Genomic DNA, 24863 nt, shown 5'->3' with positions numbered 1-24863 from the left:
GTCACAGAGAGAGAGAGAGAGAATGAGGCAGAGACACAGGCAGAGGGAGAAGCAGGCTCCATGCACCGGGAGCCCGACGTGGGATTCGATCCCGGGTCTCCAGGATCGCGCCCTGGGCCAAAGGCAGGCGCCAAACCGCTGTGCCACCCAGGGATCCCTCACCTTTGCAATTATAAATGAACACCTAATTTAAAGTATCAACTACTAAAAAAAATAAATTATCAACTAGTAACTGGGAAGACTCAGCAGAACTTAAAAGTTTTTAAAAAAATCTATGGAAAGTATATATTATATACATTATACATACCAAAATTTCAAACATAAACACAAACAGAGGAAACAACAAACTGCATATGTATTTATAGTAGGATGCACTCATCCCTCAGCTTCAAAATTATTTGCTTCTCAACTATTTAAATTGGGCAATGAAGAGCCCTGAAAGAGAACATGCATTTGACTTTCCAAGATTTTACCTCCACTTTGGCCATGCGCTTTATGTCAAGATTATAGTGAAACTTCTATCGAGATTAATTCCTTCTCTCCTTTTGTTGAACTGTGATCTAATGAATGAAAAAAAACTTTTTTCACTTACTACTTATGGAAACATTTCTTAAAAATGATTAAAAAAATTTATGACTGCTAATATACTGGGTTCAAGAACAATTCATTCATTCTTCAATTATTAAGCCCTTCCTATGAGGCAGAAACTTTTTTACTGCTAGGACCATAGTGGTAAACAAGGCAGACAAGATATCTGGCATCTTGGAATTTATATTCTAATAAGATAAAGATCTAACTATGTGATGTAAACTAAAACACTAAGCCTTATATGTCCATGCTTTCATGACTATGAAACAGCTTTTTAAAAAAAATGTTTTATTTGTGAGAGAGAGTGATAGAGAGGCTGCTCCTGAGGCAGGGAAGGGCAGTGGAAAAGAGAGAGAGAAACTTTAGCACACCTGGCTCTCAGCACGGCGGTGCAGGGTTCGGTTTCATGACCCCGAGTTCATTACCTGGGCTGAAACCAAGAGTTTGATACTTAACCTACTGCACCACCCAGGTGTCCCAAAACAGCTTTTTTTTTTTTTTTTTTTAAAGAAAGAAAATTAGAAACACAAGTTTCTCTTTTAAGGAAGGATAATTTTTTTATTATTAAAACTGTTTAATAACTAAGGGGGAAAAGTCTAAAAAAGTATGTGTTTGTTACAGTGTGCTCTGTTCTTTTCAGGCCATCTAAGAAAAGATAACCTTTCTTGGGCTATGAAGCTCATGATCCCCATTTACCCCTATAAAGTACACTCAATGACTTCATTCTTGAGTTAGCCTCATAATTTATGAGATATTGCTTGTAAATTTAGGGAAGCAATGAAAGAATGAGCACTGCAGCAACTGGTCATTCAAAATGTTATCAGTTGAGGTAAATAAAACTATATAAGAACTTGGATTTCTTTTGGTTTTGTGGGGTACTTTATTTTCAAAGCTATGAAAAATGCCACATACTTGTGATCAGCAAAAGGAACATGACTACTTGGTATTTTCCTGCTGCAAACATTAAAATATAAAATGATTCTGGCAACGTTTTTCCTGAAGACTAAATGTGAAGCTTTATTTTTTGTTTCTTATTTTTTAAAACTATTTTTTGAAGCAGTTTTAGTTTTGCAACAAAATTAAGGCAGAGGTACAGTGATTTTCCATGTACATTCTGCCCCCACATGTACATAGTCTACCCAGTATCAAAATCACTCACCAGAATGGTACATTTTTTACCAAGGATGAACCTATAATAACTCATCATTACCACCTACAGTCCTTGGACTTCATTCTTGGTGTTGTACATTCTTTGGTTCTGGATAAATGTAAAATGACGTCATCATTATATCATAGAGTATTTTCAGTGCCCTAAAAATCCTCTGTGTCCTTTTTTTTTTAATCTCTTCCTACCCATCCCTGACACCCAGTGATCTTTTTATTGTCTCCACAGTTTTGCCTTTTCCAGAATGTTATTTAGTTGCAATAATACATGATGAAGCCTTTTCAGATTGGCTTCTTTCACTAAGTAATATACTTTTAAGATTCCTCCATATCTTTCCCTGACTTGATAGCTCATTTGTTTTCTGGCAGTGAATAATATTTCACTGTCTGAATGTCCCACAGTTTATTTATCCGAACACCTGTTGAAGGTCATCTTGGTTGCTTCCAAGTATTGACAATTATGAAGGCTGTTATAAGCATCTACATGCAGGGTTTGTGTGGACATAAATTTTCAGCTCCTTTGGATAAATGCTAGGGAGCGTGATTGATGGATTGTATCATGAGGGCATGTTTAGCTTTTAATAAACAATCAAACTGTCTTCCAAAATTATTTTGCATTCCCACCAGCAATGAATGAGAGGTCCTGTTGCTCCATATCCTTATCAGCATTTGATGTTACTAGTATTCTGAATTTTGTCCATTCTAGTTGGTGTATGGTTGTATCTCATTGCTGTTTTAATTTGCATTCCCTAACGACACATAATTTGGAGCATGTTTTATGTACTTATTTGCCATCTGTATATCTTCTTTGCTGAGACAGCAAGTAAAGTCTTTGGCCTATTTTTGAAATGTGTTGTTTTCTTACTGTTGAGTTTTAAGGGTTCTTTGTATATTTTGAATAACAGTCCTTTATCATGTGTGCCTTTTGCAAATTTTTTCCATGGATTGCTCAGTCAGTTGTATCCAATTCTTGATTTTGGCACAGGTCATGACCTAGGGTCATGAGATCAAGCCCTGCATTAGGCTCTGCACTCAGTGGGGAGTCTGCTTGAGATTTTTCTCTCTTCTCTCCCTCTGTCCCTCCCCCAACTCTTTCTCTCTCCCTCTCTCTCAAATAAATAAATAAATCTTTTTAAAAAAGTCATCACCATGCTCAAGGGTATCTAAGTTTTCTCCTTGATTATCTTCTAGGAGTTTTCTAGTTTTTATTTTATGTTTAGACCTATGTTCCACTTTGAGTTAATTTTTTGAAGGTTCTGGGGCCTGGATTAATTTTTTTACATGTGGACACCAGTTATTCCCACACTATTTGTTCAAGAGATTGTCTTTGCTTCATTGTTTTGCATTTGGTCCTTTTTCAAGGTCAGTTGACTCTTTATATTGGTCTGTTTCTGGGCTCTCTCTTCTCTTCCATTGATCTGTTTATCTAATCTTTGGCTAACGCCATACTCTCCTACCATAGATTTAGGGTACATGTTTAGGTTGGGTAGTGTTAATTTTCCAACTTTATTCTCCTCCTTCAATATTATATTGGCTATTCTGAGTCTTTTGACTCTCTATGTCAACCTTAGAACAGTTTTTCAATACCCATGAGATAACTTGGGATTTTGAGTGACATTTTGTTGAATCTATAGATCAATTTTAGAAAACTGGCATCTTGACAATATTGAGTCTTTCTACCTAATAACATGAAATCTATCTCCATTTATTTAGTTCTTTTGTGATTTTGTTCATCAGAGTTTTGCAGTTTTCCTCATAGATACTATACATGTTTTGATAGATTTATACCTAAGTATTTCATTTTCGGGGATGGATATTGTGTTTTTAATTTCTAATTATGCTTGTTCATTGTTGATGTATAGGAAAGCAACTGACTTTTATACATAATATTTGTTCTTCAACCTTCCTCTAATCACTTAGTTTCAGGAGGCTTTTGTTGATTCTTTAGATTTTCTACATACAGAATCATGTCATTTGTAAACAAAGACAGTTTTATGTTTTCCTTCTCAATATAAATATATTTTAATTGCTTTTCTTAACTCACTGCATTACCTGGAACTTCCAATATGATGCTAAGAGGAACAGGTAAGGGTGGACATTCTTGCCTCATACCTGATCTTATGGGAGAGCTTGGAGTTTCACACCATTAAGTATGATGTTAGGGGACTCCTGGGTGGCTCAGTCAGTTAAGTGTCTGCCTTTGGCCAAGGTCACAATCTCAGGGTTCTGGAATTGAGCCTGTGTTGGGCTCTGTGCTCAGCGGGGAGCCTGCTTCTCCTTCTCTCTCTGCCCCTCCACATGCGTGTGCTCTCTTTCTCGTCTTTCTCTCTCTCAAAAAATAAATAAATAAATAAATAAATAAATAAATAAATAAATAAATAAATAAAAAAAATATTTTTTAAAAGTATGATGTTAGCTGTAGGATTTTTGTAGACAGACTTTATCAAGTTGAGAAAGTGTCCTTTTAAAAAAAATTATTTAATCATGAGAGACACAGAGAGAGAGGCAGAGACATAGGCAGAGGGAGAGGCAGACTCCTCGGAGCCTGATGCGGGACTCGATCTCCAAACCCCAAGATCACGCCCTGAGCTGAAGGCAGATGCTCAACTGCTGAGGCTCCCAGGCATCCTGAGAAAGTGTCCTTCTATTTCTAGTTTACTGAGAGTTTTTGTCATGAATAGTTCTGGATTTTATCAAATGCTTTTTCTGCTTCTATTGATTTGATCATGTGATTAAAAAAAATCTATTGATGTGATGAAGTACATTAATTCACTTTGGAATGTAAGAATCAGTCTTCCATACCAGGAATAAATCCCAATTGGTCATGGTGTATAATTAATTTTATGCTTTTTTAGATTAAGTTTGCTAATATTTTGTTGTATCTATGTTTATGAGAGATATTGGTGGGTAGTTTTCTTTTCATGTTATGAATTTTTCTGATTTTGGTATAAAGATAGTTCTGACTTCGTAGAATGAGTTAAGAAGTTTCCTCTATTTCTGTCCTCTGAAAGAGATTGTAGAGAATTGTTATGATTTTTTCATTAAGTGTTTGGTAGAATTTACCAGTAAACCCTCTGGTCCTAGTACTTTCTGTTTTAGAAGGTTATTGATTACAGATTTCAATTTCATTGATAGACATTGGCCTATTTTGATAGTCTGTTTCTTTTTGTATGAGTTTGTCAGCTTGTGTCTTTCTAGAAATTGGTCCATTTCATCTAGATTACCATATGTGGGGGCAGAGAGTTGTTCATACTGTTCCTTTGATATCTTTTTAAGGTCCACTGGATCCGTGGTGATATATCCTCTTACATTTCTGATATTAGTAATATGTGTCCTCTCTCTATCTCTGTGGTTAGCCTGGTTAGAAACTTATTGATCTTTATCAAAAAAATATTTTTTGGTTGCTTTGATTTTCTTTATTGATTTCCTATTTTCAGTTTCATTGATCTCTGCTCTAATTTTTATTCTGTTGTTGAATTCTGGTTGAATTTTCACTTCTTTTTCTAGTTTACATAAAGTGGAAACATTGATTTTGGATCTTTCATTTTTTCTAATATATACATGAAATACTATAAATTTCACTCTAAGCTCTGCTTTCATTGCATTCCACAAATTTCGATAAATTGTTTTAATTCATTTAGTTCAAAATATTTTAAAATTTCTCCTGAAATATCTTTTTTGACTTGTGTATTTAGAAGTGTCTTGTTTTGTTTGGTTTTTTAAAGTTTTTATTTAAATTTCTGTTAACATACAGTGTAATATTAGTTCAGGTGTACAATTTACTGATTCAACACTTACATGAACACCTGATATTTATCACAAGTGTATTCCTTAATCTCCATCACATATTTAACCCATCCCCCCTTCTGGTTACCATCAGTTTGTTCCCTATAGTTAAGACCCATTAGGTTAGCTAAAGATTTCTCAACAGAAACTTGGCAAGCCAGAGGAGAGTGGAATGATATATTCAAAGTGCTGAATGAGAAAAATCTGCAGCCAAGAATATTCTATACAGCAAGGCTATGCTTCAGAATAGAAGAAAGGATAAAGGGTTTCTCAGACAAACAAAAGTAAAGGAGTTTGTGACTACTAAACCAGTCCTGCAAGAAATATTAAAGGGGACTCTCTGAGTGGAAAGGTTACAAGTATATTGTTTACATGCCGCGAATTTGGGGACTTTTCTATTGATCTCTCTGTTATTGATTTCTAGTTTAATTCATTGTGTTCTAAGATCATACATTGTGTAATGTCTATTCTTTCAAATGTGTTAAGATATGATTTATGGCAGAATGTAGTCTAACTGTTGAATGTTCCATGTGAGCTTGAGAAGAGTGTATATTTTGCTGTTGTTGGATGAAGTAGTCTATAAATGTGAATTAAATTCAGTTGATTTATGGCATTGTTGAGGTCAACTATGTCTGTCCTGATTTTCTGGCTGCTGAGAGAGGAATGTTAAAATCTCTAACTGTAATAGTGGATCTATCTATTGTTTGTTGTGGTCCTGTCAGCTTTTGGTTCAGTTGACACTCTGTTGTTAAGCACATACTCCTTAAGAATTGTTATGTTTCCTTGGAGAAGAATTGCCCTCTTTATTGTTATATAATGCCTTTCTTTATTCCTGATAAATTTCCTTGACTTGAAGTTTACTGTTTCTGAAATTAATATAGCCACTCTGCTTACTTTTGATTATTATTGGCATGGTAAGTTTTTCTCCATCCATTTACTTTTAATCGATATGCGGTTTTGTATTCTTATTTAAAGTAGATTTCTTATAGGCAACATATAGTTGGATTATGTTTTTTGATTTGCTCTGACATTCTCTCTCTTTTAATTGGTACATTTATACCATTGACATTCACAGTGATTATTGATGTAGTTGGATTAACATTTATCAACATTTGTCACTATTTATTCCCCTTGTTCTTTTTCCCTTTTGTTTTCCACTCTTTTTCTGCCTTTTGTAGCTTTAATTAAGCATTTTCAGATTTCATTTTCCCTCTTTTCTTAGTATATCAGTTATACTTCCTTTTTTTTTTTTTTTTTACATTTTAAAAAAGTAGTTTCCCTTGGGTGTGTAGTATACATTTATAGATAATCCAAATCCACTTTCAAGTAACACTGTCCCACCTCACAGGTAGTGTGACTGCCTTATAATAATAAAATCATCCTAATTTATCCCTCTTGTCTATTGTATTATAGCTAATAATATATGATATATATAAAAACAGACATAATTGAATACATTACAGGAATTATTATTTTGTATAAACTAATATCTGTTAGATCAATTAAGAATAAGAAAATAAGGTGCCTGGGTGGCTCAGTGGTTGAGTGTCTGCCTTTGGCTTGGGTTGTGATCCCAGGATCCTGGGATCCAGTCCCACATCGGGCTCCCCGCAGGGAGCCTGCTTCCCCCTCTGTCTCTGTCTCTGTCTCTGTCTCTGTCTCTGTCTCTGTCTCTGTGTCTCAAATGAATAAATAAAATATTTTTTTTTAAAAAAGAATAAGAAACCTTTTTTTTTTTTTAAATTTTGCCTTTCCTTATTCCTTCTTTGGTGCTCTTTCTTTCTTTATGTAAATCTAAGTTTCTGACCTATAATATTTACCTTCTCTCCAAAGATCTTTTTTATAACCTTTTTGTAAGGTTAGTCTACTGACAACCTATTCCTTCAATTTTTGTTCATCTGAGAAAATCTTTCTTTCTCTTTGATTTTGGAACGATATTCACAGGGTACCTAAATTCTAGTTGGTGAGTTTTTTTTCTCTTACCTCTTTAAGTACTTCATTCCACTCTCTTCTTGCTTTCATGGTTTCTGAGAGGTAGGAGTCATTCTTATCTTTGTTCCTCTATAGGTAAGGAGTTTTTTCTCTCTGGCTTCTTTCAGAATTTTATCTTTGATTTTCTATTATTTGAGAATGATATGCCATGGTGTACTTTTTCTTTCTCCCTTTGACATTGATCTTGCCTGTTGTTTTCTGAGGTTCCTAGCTTTGTGGTTTAGTGTCTGACATATATTTGGGGAAATTTCAGTCATTCCTATATCAAATAATTTTTTTTCTCTTCCTTTCTCTCTCTTTTGCTTCAGGTATTCCCATTATGTGTATGTTGTATCTTTTTAATTGTCCCGCAATCCTTGAATATTGCTGTTTGGGTTTTTTAAGTCTTTGTTCTCTTTGCTTTTTTGTGTTTGAGGATTCTATCGCTATGTCTTCTAACTCAGAGATTCTTTCATCAGCCATGTCCGGTCTACCAATACCCCATTTAATGCATTCTTCATTTCTGTTACTTTTTTTTTTTGTTTTGTTTTAATCTGTAGACTTTCTTCTTGGCTCTTTCTTAGTATTTCCATCTCTCTGCCTACACTTCCCATCTGTTTTTGCACTTGTCTACTTTATTAATTAGAGCCCTTAGCATATTAATCATAGTTGTTTTCCATTCCTGGTCTGATAATTCCAACATCCCTGCCATGTCTGGTTCTGATGTTTATTCTGTCTCTTAAAATTGTGGATTTTTTTGCCTTTTGGTGTGCCTTGTAATTTTTTCTTGATAATAGGTAAAAGGAACTATTGTAAAAGGCCTTTATTGATGTGCTGTGAGGCCTGAGGGGTGGGTAAAGCCTTCTGCAGTCCTATAATGCACTTAGTCTTTTAGTGGCCTTGTGCCCAATTATTTCTCAGTTTTCTTCTCCCCACCCTAGTTAGGACAGGATAGCAAGATTGAGCTGGATTTGGATATTTTCTTTTCTTAGGTCACTTAGGCTCTAAAATACTACAGCAGATTTTACTCTGGTTAAGTCATTTTCCTTGAGTGCAGGCCTTCTTTAGGAGAAGAACCCTCTGTTTTATTTTGGAATGGTTCCTTTCCCCTCCTACTGCCAGATACCCAGGGGGATTTTTCACTGATATTTACTGTAGGAATCCAGTTGAGCTCCAGGAAGTAAATCTCACAGTATTGTGGGGGGGCTCCTAGGACTGTATCCCACTAGGGTTATTCACCCTCAGAGTTGTCTACACTGAGCCTCCAGCAATTCATCATTCACAGTTCATGTATTCCTACTCAGGTACTGGCTCCCATGACACTTTCCTTCCATGTGTCTATGTCCTGGTAAGCTAAGACTGCCCACATTCACCTGACTGTTTAGTCTTAGTGGCTGCTATTTGCCCTTTGTCATCTGTTCTCTAGGTACCCAGCAGATCTGTTGATTTCAGTTTTTTGGCTTTTTACTCATTAGGACACAGTGGTGACTTCCAAGCTCCTTCCATGTAAAACTAGAAATTGGAAATGATTTCATTTTGTTTTATTCCCTTATCTAAAAACCAGAAACCAAAAAGACAGTACTTGTGAGATGAAAAGACATAAAGTCAACCCTTCAAAGAGTAAATACAAGAAATAGGAGTAGACAACTAATATCAGAAAACTTTTCAATCTAACAAATAATTAAACAAATAGAAACTAATAAAAGAATTATATCCCCTTTGGGCAGCCCAGGTGGCTCAGCGGTTTAGTGCCACCTTCACCCCAGGGCCTGATCCTGGAGATCTGGGATCGAGTCCCACGTCGGGTTCCTTGTGTGGAGCCTGTTTCTCCCTCTGCCTGTGTCTCTGCCTCTCTCTCTCTCTCTCTGTCTCTCTGTGTCTTTCATGAATGAATAAATAAAATCTTTTTTAAAAAAAGAATTATATCCCCTTCAAACTGGAAAATAATTTTAAAAGATAATGGAATTGTTATGGTACAACATAATTCTGTAAAGCAGACACTCCCATGTCACACTGATGAAAATGTAAATTGATGCACCTTTTCGGGGAGACAACTTGCAAGTATGTTTCAAGAAACTGTAAAATATTTGTATGTCTGAATTATAATTTCACTTCCGAGAGTAACTCTTAGAAACAGAGATGTTTACTGAAGCATTATCATAACAACAACAAAATAAGTAAACTTAAATTATCCATATTAATGTACTAGTGATCAACAGCTAATGCCTGTTTTTTCATTGATGTATCTCAAATACCTAGAAAAGTGTCTGGTCATATTAAATACTCATAATAAATATTTGTTTAATTAATGAATATCCCTAATAGGAAATTATATCATCATTAAATATATTAGCTTTGAATAATAGTCAATAATATGGGAAAATATCCATGATGTAATTTTTGTTGACAAATAACATTGCAAAATTTATATATATAGTATGTTTCCAACTTAGTGAAGTATTTATTTTTTTGTTTGTATATATATTGGATGTTATTATATAATACCACAGCAATATGCAGAATGGCTAACCTTAAGTTATAAAATGTAATTTTTCTTTAGACTTCTTAATGTTTTTCAAATATCTATAATGAACTTATATGATTTTAATCTTTAATGAATGTAATGCATACAAAGAGTTTGAAATCTCAAACATTAAAAGAATATACAAAAATAATCAATGCCTTATCTAATCTCTTCTTGCTTCACAAAGGTTACTGCTTTAAAATATTTTAACTGTTTCTTTTTCATTTCTAAGACATTTCTAAATAACAGCTGCTTCTTGCTATTTCTTGATTTTTTGGTTTACATTTTGGACATCATGTATTGATTTTCTTTTTTTTAATAATATATTTATTTTTTATTGGTGTTCAATTTGCCAACATACAGAATAACACCCAGTGCTCATCCCGCCAAGTGCCCCCCTCAGTGCCTGCCACCCAGTCACCCCCACCCTCCACCCTCCTCCCCATCCACCACCCCTAGTTCGTTTCCCAGAGTTAGGAGTCTTCCATGTTCTGTCTCCCTTTCTGATATTTCCTACCCATTTCTTCTCCGTTCCCCTCTATTCCCTTTCACTATTAGTTATATTCCCCAAATGAATGAGACCATATAATGTTTGTCCTTCTCCGATTGACTTATTTCACTCAGCATAATACCCTCCAGTTCCATGTATTGATTTTCTGTAGCACTTACCCATCCTCTATCTCTTGTATTCCCAATTTAGTCATATTGGACTTTTTAGTTAAAAATATTTAATTATAATGTAAATGATATTCATGGATGATCATATCTCCTTCTCCATAAAACTTTTTCTATTCTTTCCTGAAGAAAATAAGTGCCTAATATTTTATTTGATTGCATTTCTAAATTTCCATTAATTTGGAAATCCATTATTTAACATATACAAGGATATTTTTATTTATTATTTCTTTTTTGTTACATTTGTGGTTTTAAGAAATTTATCTATTTCATCTAATTTTCTGAATTTTTTGGCTTAGATGTTTAGAATATCACTTTATTATCATTTTCATGTTTGTAGAATCTTCAGTTGATGCCATTTCTCATTTCTGACATTGGTAATTTATGTATTTTGATTTTTATTATTTCACGAAGCTATTCTAAGAGATTATGAAATTTATTACTTTTGTCAAAGAACCCACCTCTAACATACTGTTTTAAATTATCTTCTCTATAATTTACATACTTATAAATTTGCTGAGACTTATTTCATGGTGCAATATATAATATGACTTAATAATAGAAGGTTCATGTGTACCTGAAAATAAGAATATTCTGTAATTGTGTTGTATAGTATTATGTATATGTCAATTAAATCAATTTGATTGATAATGTCATTCAAATATATTTTCTTACTGGTTTTTATCTACTTGTTTTATTAATTACTCAGGAACATATACTAAAATCTCCAACATAATTGCACATTTCTCTGTTTCTCCCTTTAATTCTGTCCATTTTTCCTTCATATATTTTCAAACTCTGTTATTAGATGTATACACATTTAGAACATGTCTTCTTGATAATTGACCTTTTGTCTTTATGAAATGTACTTTTATATATCTGGTAATACATTTATATCTTAAAATCTGTTTTCTCTAATGCTAAATATAGCCACATCGGATTTCATATGAATGATGTGCCTTTTTCTGTCATTTTTCTTTTCACCTATCTGTTTCTTTACATTTAAAATACAGCTCTGTATGATATATACAGTTGGGTGCCCCTCACTACCTCTCTCTAGACAGACAGATAGATAGACGGGTAGGTACATAGTTAGGCAGATAGACCTAGATCTAGATCTAGGTATATAGCTCCAGTGTAACAAACTCTAATTGGAATATTTTTAGTTCCAATTTTTTCATGGTTATCTAAGTACTTTGGTATGTATCTACCTTGTGGTACACTTTGAATTAATACTTCATCATTCTATTTTTATTTTTTATTTTTTTAAATATTTTATTTATTCATGAGAGACACAGAGAGAGAGAGAGGAGAGAGAGAGAGGCAGAGACACAGGCAGAGGGAGAAGCAGGCTCTATGCAGGGAGCCTGAGGTGGGACTCGATCCAGAGTCTCCAGGATCACACCCTGGGCTGCAGGCGGCGCTAAACTGCTGCGCCACCGGGGCTGCCCTCATTCTATTTTTAATGCAAGAATCTTAACTTTATGTATTTCCAATTGCTCCCTCTTTTGTGCCATTGTTTTCATGTTTCACTTCATAATTTATAAACTCCATTTTTATATTACCATTTTTGCTCTTAACAGCCTTTTAAAGAGAGTAAGAAAGATTAAGAAATAGTCTTTTGTACTTCCTATATATTTATAATTTCTTTTACCTTTAAGCCCGAGTTTCCATCTGGAATTGTTTACTTTTGTATTGAAGGATTTACTTTGTTGTGCAGATTCTGCTAGTGACAGATTCTTTCACTCCGCTGTTGCTTAGCGGATATATCTTTATTTTGCATTCATTTCTCAAGGACTTTTTCACTGATTGTAGAATTCTAGGTTATAAGTATTTTTCCCTTCACACGTTAAAGATTGTGTTTCTTATGTTCTGGGTTGAATTGTTTATTATGTGTAGTCAGCAATCATTCGTGTTCTTCTGCACATTATGTGGAAATAAATGAAGACCAACCAAATGAGAACAGGCAAAGGCTATTTATTTAGAACTTGCTATAGCAAGAGTCAGCCATGATTACTTATGTTTGGCAGAAATTCAAAAGACAGGCAGAGGAGTGGGAAAGCTTTATGATGAAAAAAAAAAAAAAAGAAAAAAGAAAAGAAAGGCTAGATTGGAAAAAAAGAATGCCCTGATTGGAAGCTGTTGGCCTGGGGAAATTGGAAGTAGGCTAATTAGAAGTGGTACATTCTACACAGTTAGGGGTACACAGGGCTTTCTTTGGTTAATTATAAGTTGGATGTGGGACAAAAAATTAGGGAAGCTGTCAGTTATTAATGAGGTCCTGAGCATTTTGGACCAATTGTATAGGGGCTTTTGTTGGCTTTTTAGGCTGTTTGCTAGAGATAGTCATCTGATTTCCTACACATCTGACTTACAAAAAGTAGTTTGACTTCCTAGGTTAGTTACTGTAGAAAATAGACTGGTTTCCTGGGATAGTTGCTGCAGATTGTGTCATGTTCTATTTTTGTTACGTGGTCTAGCCATTATCCATATGTATATTCATTCTTTCGGTTACCTGTATTTTGTCTCTGTAAGGTTTTCTTTTATTTTTGGTTTTCAGCAGTTTGACTATGGAATGCTCAGGGGTGTGTGTGTGTGTGTGTATGCATGTGGGTGTGTGTATGTAAATTCTGATTAGGGTTTGTTGAGCTTTTTATATCTGTGCGTTGAGATTTCTCATAAGTTTCTTCGATTTTTCAGATTTTTCCAAAAACATTTTTAGTTTAATTTTCCCTCATCTCTTTTTATGCAATTGCATAATTGCATCTATATTATTGATATTATGTCACAGATTACTGACCTTTTTACTGTCATTTTTAAAACAATATTTTTCTGTGTTTTTAGTTTAGAGCATTTCTTTTCACTTGACTTCAAATTCACTTATCCTTTTTTTACCCATGTCAAGTATTCTGTTAAACTCATTTAACAAACTTTAATTTCACACAATGTATTCTGTAACTCCATAATTTCCATTTGGTGCTTTTTTATTGCTTTCAGTTTTCTGCTGAAATGTGCTATCACTTCACCCAATATATTAATCTTTTGCTGTAAATTGTTTAACATAATAATGATAATTTCAATAACTGCATTATCTATGGATCTTCTGTTTATTTTGCTTTCTCTTTATGATGGATAATATATTCCTTCAGGTATCTTATAAAGTTCTGATTTATTCCCCTGAATGTTGTTCTAAAAGAATGGTTGAAGTATAGTTATTGTTTTGAATTATTTCCCAGGTAATAAAGCCCTTTCACTTGCCTGGTGGTGAAGGTAAGAAGCTACTCATTCCAAATTCTTCTTGTAGCTGGGCCACAATTTTAATTATATTGAGTTAATCTTTGGTATCTCAGGCTACCACCCCTTTTTTAATCTTATCAGTATTTGGGTAAAGAGGGTATTGTATTGCCATTCTAAGTATGTTTGTTTACTATTTAATTCAAATTAGAAAGTGTTTTAAAATAAAATTACTGCAAGACTATTTAGGAATAAGCTAATTTTCCAGGGGATTTGTCTTACTGCCTTTGACTTTGTTATTACTACTATATATTTTTTTCAATGGCTTTTTATTTTTTATTTTTATTTATTTACTTTTAATTCAGGTATAATTAACACATGGTGATATATTAGTTTCAGGTGCACAATATAGTGATTCAACAATTCTGTACATAACTCAGTGCTCATCAGGATGAGTATACTCTTAATCCCCTTCATCTATTTCACTCATCCTCCCACCCACCTCCCCCCTGGCAACCATCAGTTAGTTTATTATTACTATTTTTTAAAAACCAAAAAAGGAGGTTTAAAATAATAACATAGCAGCTAAGTGAATTGTCAGTGTGTTTTTACTCACTAAGGACAACTTTTATGCTTGGAAGGGAACATTTACACTTAGTCATTCTTGTTCAATTATTACTCAGTTTATCAAAATTGTACATTTTAACACATAGTATTTCTTAAACCTTAATCTCAATCATAGCTATTTTATTTATAAACTAGTACTTTTCATGTGTAAAAAAAAGTGGCTTAAGAATAAACAATTTCTCTTTCCATTGTTTCTCCTCCAGTGCTGCTTTCTGTTAAAATTTGACGAGAGGAGGAAGAAGAATTTACACACTAAGATATTTGTTTTTACATTTGGAGCTATTTTCAGTTTTTAAACTATTTTGGAAGACCTGACTGTCATCTAGTCTTACCTGATTTTTCCTCATCCCTGCGAAGCCTCTCCAACTATAGTGGGTCTGTGCTTCCATTGTGCATACATGTTTATGCCCACTACCAGGTGTGGAAGTTGCAGAACCACTTTGCTCACCTCCTATTTCCTCTTATCTCCCTGGCTTTTCCTTCTCACATTATTTCTTAATTTTCCATCATTTCCCATATCTCTTATCTGCAGGACCTGCTGGCTCAGTCTTTGAATACTTTTTGTTTCTATGTGCAATCATCCTTTGGTGATATCAGACTTGTGTATTCACATATCATCTATGCAATGATGACTCATAGCTATATCTCCAAACTAGACTTCTACTATTAATCCAAGACTTGTATTCCCAACTGCTCATTTGACATTTCCATTTGGACATAAAATAAACATCTTGATACATCCAAAGTTTGACTCTTTACAAAATAATCCATCCATCAACCAATCAGTCTTGCTCCATCTGCATTTTTGTCTACCTTATCCTCTTAGCTGCTCAGACCAAAACACCTGGAGTTACCTATGACTTCCTTCTTTCTAATCAGCATTCTATCAATCAGTTAATTTCCTGGTTCTTTTATCTTCAGAGAATATCCAGAATCTGGACCCTTATGTACATTTTCAAACCTATTCTCCTAGGTTTGAAAACTACCTATGTGAAAACTACCCACATTGTTTGCCTGGCTTATTAAAGTAGCCTCATATCTAGTCTCCCTGCTTCTACTCTTGTCTCTGTTTCTTTCTAACAGTATATTCTCAACCTAGGTGATCTTTTTCGAAGCCTGACTCCAATCATGTTACTTTTTTTGCTCAAAACTTGTCAGAGTCTTTCCCATCTCTCAGTGTCAAATTTGAAGTCTCTATATGGGCTAGTTACAATGAGCTTCTTGCTGTTCCTCAAACATGCCTGGTATACACTGGCCTCAGGGTTCTTTGTGGTTATTGTTAACTTTGCCTGAAATTTTCTTGTCTTTCTTTCTTTCTTTCTTTCTTTCTTTCTTTCTTTCTTTCTTTCTTTCTTTCTTTCTTTCTTTCTTTCTTTCTTTCTTTCTTTCTTTCTTTCTTTCTTTCTTCTTTCTTTCTTTCTTTCTTTCTTTTTTTGATTTTATTTATTCGTGAGAGACACAGAGAGAGAGGCAGAGACACAGGCAGAGGGAGAAGCAGGCTCCATGCAGGGAGCCTGATGTGGGACTCGATCCCAGAACTCCAGAATCCCGCCCTGGGCTGAAGGCAATGCTAAACTGCTGAACTCCCCGGGCTGCCCTCCTGTCTACATTTCTTGCCCCATTGCCTTCTTCAAGAGTTTGCCCAAAGATCATTTTCTCTGAGTTCTTAAGTGACCAGTTTATTTAAATTGAAAACTCTATACACTTTTCCCACCTTATTTTGCCCTGTAACACTGTTTTCTTCAACTATCTATGTAATTTACTTTAGTATTTTGTTTTCTCTCTCCCATTGGAATATGTGGGATAAATGGGGTTTTTTCCTCTATTTTGTTTATGCTGTAACCATAGAATAATTCCTGACACATAGAAGGTATTTTATTAATGCTTCTGTATATTACTAGCTATTCTTTTATCCCTTGGCTGTTGGTTCATATTGTGAACCTTTACATTATGACAATCTAAAGGTGAAGAGGTTTTCATCTTTCATGTCCTTTACATTATGACAATCTAAAGGTGAAGAGGTTTTCTTGTTTTACAGTGACCCCTAGCCCCTCTTATATATTCTTATACTGATTATGTTAGAGTTTGGGGATTATTGTTAGAGCTAAAATAGAAAAAGCAAACACAATTTTCTTGAACAAAGGTTAAATGTTATATTAGAGAAAGGAACATATATTTGTACTCCATCTTACAAAAAATGCTTTGTAAATATTAAAACACTTTTCAAATATAAGGAATTAATATATTTTACATAGTAGACAGCTTTGGAATAATTTAGTACTGATTTGACATGCAATCTCCCTACTGGCAACTACACACTGCTTTTAAATATTGTGAAGCCTACAGTGGTAATAAAGTTTGAATATTCAAATTCCATGAAAATAGTTTAATATTTTATAACAGAGTTCCAAAATACTTTTCTCTTTATAGCATATTCAAGGTCATTTAAATTCATAGCAGTACCTATGCTCATGTACCATATTTTAATCAAGTGTAAAGACTTAAATAATTGAAAACAACAGAAAATTAAGAACAGCTGCTCGTGTTTAAAAATGGAATTAAAGAGTGGAGGTTGGTCAGGAGATGGACAAAATAGGTGAAAGGGATTAAGATTACACTTATGATGAACATTCAGTAATGTACAGAACTGTTCAATCACTTTTTTGTACACTTGAAAATAATATATAACACTGTATGTTAACCATACTGGAATTAAAATAAAAGCTTAATTAAAAAAAGAATGGAACTAAAGAACTTTGTATTTTAATATAATGAAATGATAAAATCTGCTAAGAACAATTTTGGTAATTCTCAAGAGTAAATGAATCATCTAAAATTGAGATATTTTACTATTATAATTTTGCAGTAACTAAAATGTATAAACCAAATTTACCTTCTTTTTTAGATTAATTATTCATGGCCACTATTTTTAAAGCTTATACAGACATTACTTTGAATTTCTGTGTAAATATCCCAAGCAAATTTCAAATTGTTATTTTTGTTGTTAGAATATATACTTGAGATCAGTTCATCCTAAGAGATTGCTTTTTTTTTTAGAGAGAGTAATAATCCTAAGTCAAACTCTTTAAAGTTGTGTTTTGAAACTGATTAGATATTTAAAACCACTAAATATAGTGCTATATATCATTTAATAGCAAAAAATTTGAACTTTTTGCATGGAAATTTCTTCAAACTTTCGAGTCTTCAATTAAGCAAAAAAAAAAAAAAAACAGTGTTCTGAAAATTCCAACAAATTAACAATTTAACATTTTTATATCTCCTAATTTTTCATATCTCCTGTCAGAAATTTTTAGCCTTTATTCTCTATCATCCCATGATGTACTTAACAGATTATTTAAAGTTATAAAATAATTATTGTACTATATAAGTCAGAAAACATAGATGTGTATGCATCTTCTAATTAATATATAAAATGAAGAATCATAATTTTAGTGCAATTCATGGTATAATGGTATTGCATACATTGCAGAATTTTTTTTAAGGGGGAAACTCATTTGTATGTTTAAATCCTTGTGAGTATCACAAATAAGAAAAGTCATGCATTTTGGTTTTTATTTGTTTATTTTGCATTTTAGTCTTTAAAAAAAAGCTCATTTCTTTTGATGAAACTATTGGTTATTCAAATTTAGAATTTCAAATAGTTTGATATTTATTATTTGATCTCTGGACTTTAGAATGCCTGGTAACATCATTTTAACTTCAGTGGGATTCAGGGGGAATGTATTTAACTGAAAGAGTAGTAGAAGTCAGTTTATGTAAAGATTAATAAACTGCTATTGGCTCTTAGTTGATGCTTTAACTCTCAAATAAAATTAATAAGTGCTAAGTGTCAAAGATACAGTCAAATGGAATTATGAGATGATTGGTGATACTTGAGAAAACAAACTAAATCATGTATGTTTATGATCTCTTTCAAGAATCTGATCTCCCTTCTAACACTTCTTAAAACTGTACTAACTAGATTCCTGAGCTAATTTCTCATCAGATTGTACTCCTTTCTGTTTTCAAAAATGTAGTGATATATTTATTTGAATAACTCTTATTATTCAAGTTAATTGCCTGTCTAATTGAGTTATCTTAATAAAACCAAATAACTTTCTACATAGATTGTGTTACCTTGTACATGAGTAAATGTTATGTATTTTAATTTTTTGGCATAAAAACAAGATATTTATAAATTATCTACTAGAAATGTCATGGGGAATAAAAGTTATAATTTTGGAAATTTTTATGAATTAGAATGATCATAGGATGCTTTGGGTAAACCATTTGGAATATGGTTGGAAGATTTGTAAGAATCGAATGATCATTTTCAATTCTAGGGAAATCAATGATTCATAATGACAAACTACAAAAATTTATATATGATACATTATATCATGATTCCTAATACTATAGATTTATATTTCACATCTCATAAGTAAAGTATTATATCTGCTATTATTAATACTACGTATTTGTTTTGCATTTTAAAATTATAAAGACCAATTTTCATAACAATGATCTGGGAACATGGATATTTCATAATTTGGAATGCATGTTAATCTGCCAGAATAAAATATACTCTAGCATATGATCCTCAAAAACAGTTCTTTATGAATGATTAGTTGTCAAACTCTGTAATTTCACTGGTACCACTTAAAATGAACTTATGAATGGAGGTTATAAGATCCAAGGCTTTTATGATATTGTAATATAAGTGGAAAGAGGAAAAAGAAAATGTGCCTTGGGCTATATACAGTGTCCACAATACAATGAGTATAACCATAGTATTATTTATGTAAGGTGTTGACAGTTCTATGTTGTAGCCTTCATTTCTCTTTATTCCTTGACCTGCTTCATTAAAATTTCAACAATAAGAGAAGGTAGCAAAGGAGACTGTTTAGTCCAGTGGTCTCTGCTTTACTTTTCTTGGGCTTATTTGATCCTTTACTGATACTCATCTTTGCACCAGTAAAAGAGTAAATATGTTTTGTGTTTCATAGGTGACAGTGTGCTGATTGTATTCTGTAAGTTGTACTTGACTTCCTATGATTGTCTTTATATCATAATTATTAATTCTTTATAAACATAAGAACCATTCAGTCACACCAGTCAATATATGGCAAGGAAGAAAAAATAGCAATTTCCAACTACATAAATAGAATTAGCTGTTTTCTGTACATTAGGTTAATCATCATAAATGCTCTTTGAAGATTTGCTGCAATGTATTGCTTTTAAATAGCAAGACAGACTCACCTTGAGAGAAAATAATTGAGCGTTAGTGTGACATTATTGTCTACATTTTTGTTGCATGGTTTACGAGGTGCATTTACAAGGGCATCTGGGTGGCTCAGTTGTTTAAGCCTCTGCCTTTGGCTCAGGTCATGATCCCAGGGGTCCTGGAGTTAAACTTCGCATCAGACTCCCTGCTTAGTAGGGAGTCTGCTTCTCTCTCTCCCTCTCCCTCTGTGTGCTCGGGTGCTCTCTCTCTCTCTCTCTCTCTTTGTCTCTCTCTCTCAAATAAATAAATAAGTGTGCATTTACAGACATTATTTTATTGGGTCATAAAGATGGATGAGATTGGCTTTCTCAGATGTCCTCTTAAGAGATGTGAAAGCTCAGACTTGAAGAGATGACTTTTCAAGTGTCCAGTAACAGACTATACATGCAAGAACAAAGGTCTCCATCTATTTCCTTATTTTAATATCCAATCATTTTTTTCTTTTAAAGCATAATTTCTGTTGTCAATTAGAGCCTGCCAACTTTTGATATAAATAATTCCACATACGGCATCACACAACATATATTTTTGAGGTAAGGTAGACTGCCAGTGGGAGAAAAAAAAATGTAATCTAGTTAATGGGTGAACTCTAGAACATTGAGTAACGGTATGATAAAGGTTGAAAATGCCACTTAACTCATTTTGGGAAAGCAAGCTATTTGCTCAATGCTTACCCCTGTGAAGCACTGCACCGAAACTTTGGCTGGTGGTTTTATACTGCTGCTAATGTCAAGGTTGCTGTCTTTTCAGATTAATTTCCCATGATCTGATCATCTCTGTTGGACCAAATCAAGATATGACTATGATTTTTCTTTATTCCTTTTACTGAGTTCATTTATTCATCTTTTGTCTATGTCTCACCTAGGAATATGGTGTTTAAGAAGGTAAAATTTACCAAAGGTGAATGATCTCTTTAGGAGCAGAGAGAGATCCATTATGGATATAAAAGGCAATATAGCATCAACAAGTAACTTCTGTTTGTAGTTCTGTGATGTAGTTGATTGAATGATGCACAGTGTCTTACATGTCAAATTTCATGATAACTAACCAGTTCTATACATTGGCAGTCTTTTTGGTTTGTGATTTGCATTTATTTCATGTATTCTAACATTTCATTCTGGATAGAGTTAATTTTTTTATATAAATATGCTCTGTTGCTTTCTACTTCCTGTTATCCAAGTCAAAATGACTTCTTTCTATGATATTATATTGATATATTTTCCATCCACCTGATTTTAATTTTGATATATAAAAATGTGTGTGTATATATATATTTCATGGATATAGAAAAATGAATATTTGAATATATTATTACTCTTTTTTAAACATTAGATCTCACCTTTGACACATTCTCAAACTTGATTAAACTTCTCTCAGACATTTTGAGCATTTCAAATGAGGACTGGAATGGAAATAACAAATATTACTACTCCAGCATATTATATATGTATGAAGAGAGAATGATGTTTATATCTTCAGTTAATTTATAATATTCTAGTGGAAGTATAGTAGGAAACTTTTTTTAAAAAAGATTTATTTATTTATATATGAGAGAGAGGCAGAGACACAGGAGGAAGAAGAAGCAGGCTCCATGCCGGGAGCCCAACGTGGGACTGGATCCCGATGTGGGACTGGATCCCGGGACTCCAGGATCATGCCCTGGGCCAAAGGCAGGCGCTAAACCGCTGAGCTACCTAGGGATCCCCCAGGAAGCCTTTTTTTTTTTTTTTTAAGATTTTACTTATTTATTCACAAGAGACACAGAGAGAGAGAGAGAGAGAGAGAGAGGCAGAGAGAGAAGCAGGCCCCATGGAGGGAGCTTGATATGGGATGCGATCCCGGCACTCCGGGATCATGTCCTGAGCCAAACGCAGATGCTCAACTGCTGAGCCACCCAGGCATCTCTAGTAGGAGCTTCTTTAGGAAAAAATTCATGCTTGTAGAGGTTCTGCTACATCTCCTTGCAGCTCAGGTGAGGCTTATGTGTTTAACTGAAAGGGTAAGGTCCATCACCCAGTGCTCTATTTTTATACCTCTCTAAAGTATTTAGCTATTGTCTTTCATCATCTCTCTTTTAGGAGACATCTATAGCTGTTTATCTTCGTTTGTCCCTTCAAATGAATCTTTATGTTACTTATTAGCATTCCAGGCTTTGATATTTGCTATTTCTTTATTTTAATTCTTCATTTTCTTCTTTTGCCCGTTCTCATGTTTTTCCAGGTCCCTACTTTATCTTTTGTCCTATTCTGATAGACTAAATAACATGTAATTGGTTCCTGGGGTAATTGAAGCAGGAGTTTCTAATAATGTATGTAGAGAACTTGTAGCAATATTAACTCTCTACTAATTGTTCACTTTTCCTAAATGCTATAAGATACAATTATTTAAGACGTGGTCCCTTTACCTAATGAACATATAATATTGCTTCTTAAAAATATCACATATTATATAAATAAAATAAGTTATTGTTGTTAAGACAAACTGTCTATAGTTTCTTTTCCTTCATTTATGCATAGTTCTTATGAGTTACTATTTCACCGATGCAGAGCTGATGAAAACAAATTTATCCCCCCTCAGCCAACCCAATAGTGTGACTCCAGCAGACCAGGGATGTGTTCCTTGAAAGAATATGTTTAGCCAGACCACTGGTCGACCTTCTTGTGGGAACATTTTAATATCCTGGTCACCATCCCATAGGATGACCTGTGCATATGGTATTCTTCCAAAGAGCTCTTGAGCTGTCTCCACTTAGAATCACTGTAATATACAGTATAAGAGACTAATATCCTCTTTTCTCTCTAGATAGCTAGCTCTGTAGTTTTAGAATGTCGGTGATAATGTCTCATTGAATTTTTTTCACCATATCTTGAAGAGCATCATTAAGATAATGTATTATCTTAATAATAAATGTTATAACTAAAATTATTGTGTGTAAGATTATGTTTATTTATTCAACACTAATTCAGCCAACATCTTTCAAATACCTATTATGGGCTACTAAGGTAAATACATGTGTATACTCCTAGTTCTTAATTATATTCTCTGTGAAATTTTTATGTCTATATTTAGCAGACTGCTTCATGATAGTAAGAACTGCTTTTGTTTTATAACACATCTTGGAATTTCTTTCTGTATGAAACTCAGGCCACTTAAGGCATTTCAGCCTTGTATATTCCTTTAAGTTAATTTGAAGTTCTGTTTTCTGAAGAAAAAATACTGAATGCCTGAGAAATAAATACTTTTGCTACTTGGAATAGTCATACCGCAAGGCAGGATGTGATGTCTTTCCATCTACGTAGCACCTTTATGCGGAAGAGGTCAAGGTTTTTCATACACATTTGTCTTATTTCCACCCAAATTTTGTTTCTTCACTAAACACTAATTCACAGAGAAGTAAAATTTCTTTTTTTGAATCATGCAGTCCCCTTCATTGGCTACTGACTATATACCTTCTTTATGTCCTGGTTTTCTCTACAGTGTAGCTGTACTGTAGAGTATCTCCAGTTCCCTTCTAAAATAATGAATTAGGTCAACCAACAAATATTGTGCATCTGCTCTTACTAGATATTGTTCTAGGTACTTGGGATAAACCAGTAAACTGAATAGAATAAAGAAAAAACCTTCCCTGTCCTCCTGGCACTTTTAATAGGAAGAAGGGGAGAGAATGGGGGGACACAGATAATAAACATCACAAATTAATAATACATAGTATTTTGATGAGAGAAAAATCAAAGGCAAAATAAAGTAGGAAAAAGACAGTGAGGTAGGAACATATAAATAGGTTAATGCAATTGGTGCAGAAATAATTTAAGTTCCTAGCCATGTAAAGCAGTGTCACTAAAAATTGGTTGAGAATTGAAAATTAAAAGTAGAGCTGTTTGGGAGTTTTTGCACATTCAGCCTGAGGAGACCTGAATATATTAATTTAATTTAGTAAGCATTTATTAGAACTATTCTGTACAAAGTACTATTCTAGTGGTTTTGAGTACAAGGGTAGATGTCCAGATTCTGCTCTCAAGCTTCTCAGAGTTCAAAGTACAAGATATTTTGGTTATCTGTCTCTGCGTTCTACGAAAAACACCTCAAAGTGTAACTGTTTAAAACAATATAAAGACAAATTTTATAATCTAATGATTTATTGGGTTGATGGAGCTTAGCTGGTAGTGCTTCCACTTCCAATGTTGGCTAGGATTGCAGTGGTCTGAAGGTTTGAATGGCCTGGAGCATCAGAAGTGGCTCACTCATATGTTTGATGCCTTAGTTAGGGGAGGCTGGGAGGCTCATTTCAGAAAGAACATTGGGTCACTGGGACAACTGGCCCTGTTTCTTTTACTTCATGTGTCTGGGCCTCTTCCCCTCTCAGATAGTTTTGTACATGGTTTCAACACATGGTTCTTTCAGTAGGTAGTGAGACTTCTTATCTGTTGGCTTGAAGGTCCAAAAAGCACAAAAGTAGAAGCTGACAGCCTCTCTTAAGTGTCAAGTCCAAAACTTACACAGGATTATTTTCTCTGAATTCTCATGACTATGAGTCCCAGGCCAACTCAGATTCAGGGAGAGTATTTCACAAGGAGAAAACTGTGGGATTCACAGATCATCTGGGGCCATTTTTGGAGTTGAGTAATTTCAGGGGACAGTGCTTACAGTATGTGCAGGGTACTGTGGAAACACTGATGAAGGGCATCTTGTCAGTCTCAGGTGAGGCTTCCAAGAACAAGAGAAAGCTGAGCTGGACCTTACAGGAAAAACCAGAATTATCCAGTATGAGGAACAGGATATGACAGCCAGAGAGATAATGTGCATGTGAGAGAGTGAGCAAGAGAGTTTGAGGCATTATACAAGACATGGTGTCAGATGAAAGGATGATGTGTTCTGAGAACCTCCAGTTCTTCAATGAGAATAGAGTACAGCCCGTTTTGGTAAATACTGAGACAGTGAAAGGGGAAGACAGAGTTTTGAACCAGGGGTATTTTATAAAATGAGGATAGCACTGTATCTTAGTTGCTGTGA

The 24863-nt window shown here is 33.9% G+C and overlaps 1 protein-coding gene and 1 long non-coding RNA gene across 19 annotated transcripts in view; one reads left to right on the top strand and one right to left on the bottom strand.

The window, feature by feature from the left end:
- NOL4 (nucleolar protein 4) overlaps positions 1 to 24863 on the top strand; it is a 524626-nt gene that overhangs the window by 278855 nt on the left and 220908 nt on the right. The gene's annotated exons all lie outside the window — the stretch shown is intronic.
- The window catches only part of LOC144315619 (uncharacterized), a 59573-nt gene that overhangs the window by 3670 nt on the left and 31040 nt on the right, over positions 1 to 24863 (bottom strand). For 2 of the 5 annotated variants that reach the window (XR_013381346.1, XR_013381347.1), the window contains exons 3-4: positions 21193 to 21255; positions 474 to 560 (exon numbers count right to left, since the gene is read on the bottom strand). This is a non-coding gene — a long non-coding RNA (uncharacterized LOC144315619). Of the gene's footprint in view, positions 1 to 473; positions 561 to 20527; positions 20630 to 21192; positions 21256 to 24863 lie in introns of all 5 variants that reach the window. The other 3 variants (XR_013381349.1, XR_013381350.1, XR_013381348.1) reach the window with 2 other exon arrangements.

The sequence above is a fragment of the Canis aureus genome, chromosome 6 (assembly GCF_053574225.1).
Source record: "Canis aureus isolate CA01 chromosome 6, VMU_Caureus_v.1.0, whole genome shotgun sequence".
In the NCBI taxonomy this organism is placed as follows: Eukaryota; Metazoa; Chordata; class Mammalia; order Carnivora; family Canidae; genus Canis; species Canis aureus.
Note: the sequence above shows the minus strand (reverse complement) of the source record. Positions and strands in the feature narration are given on the sequence as shown.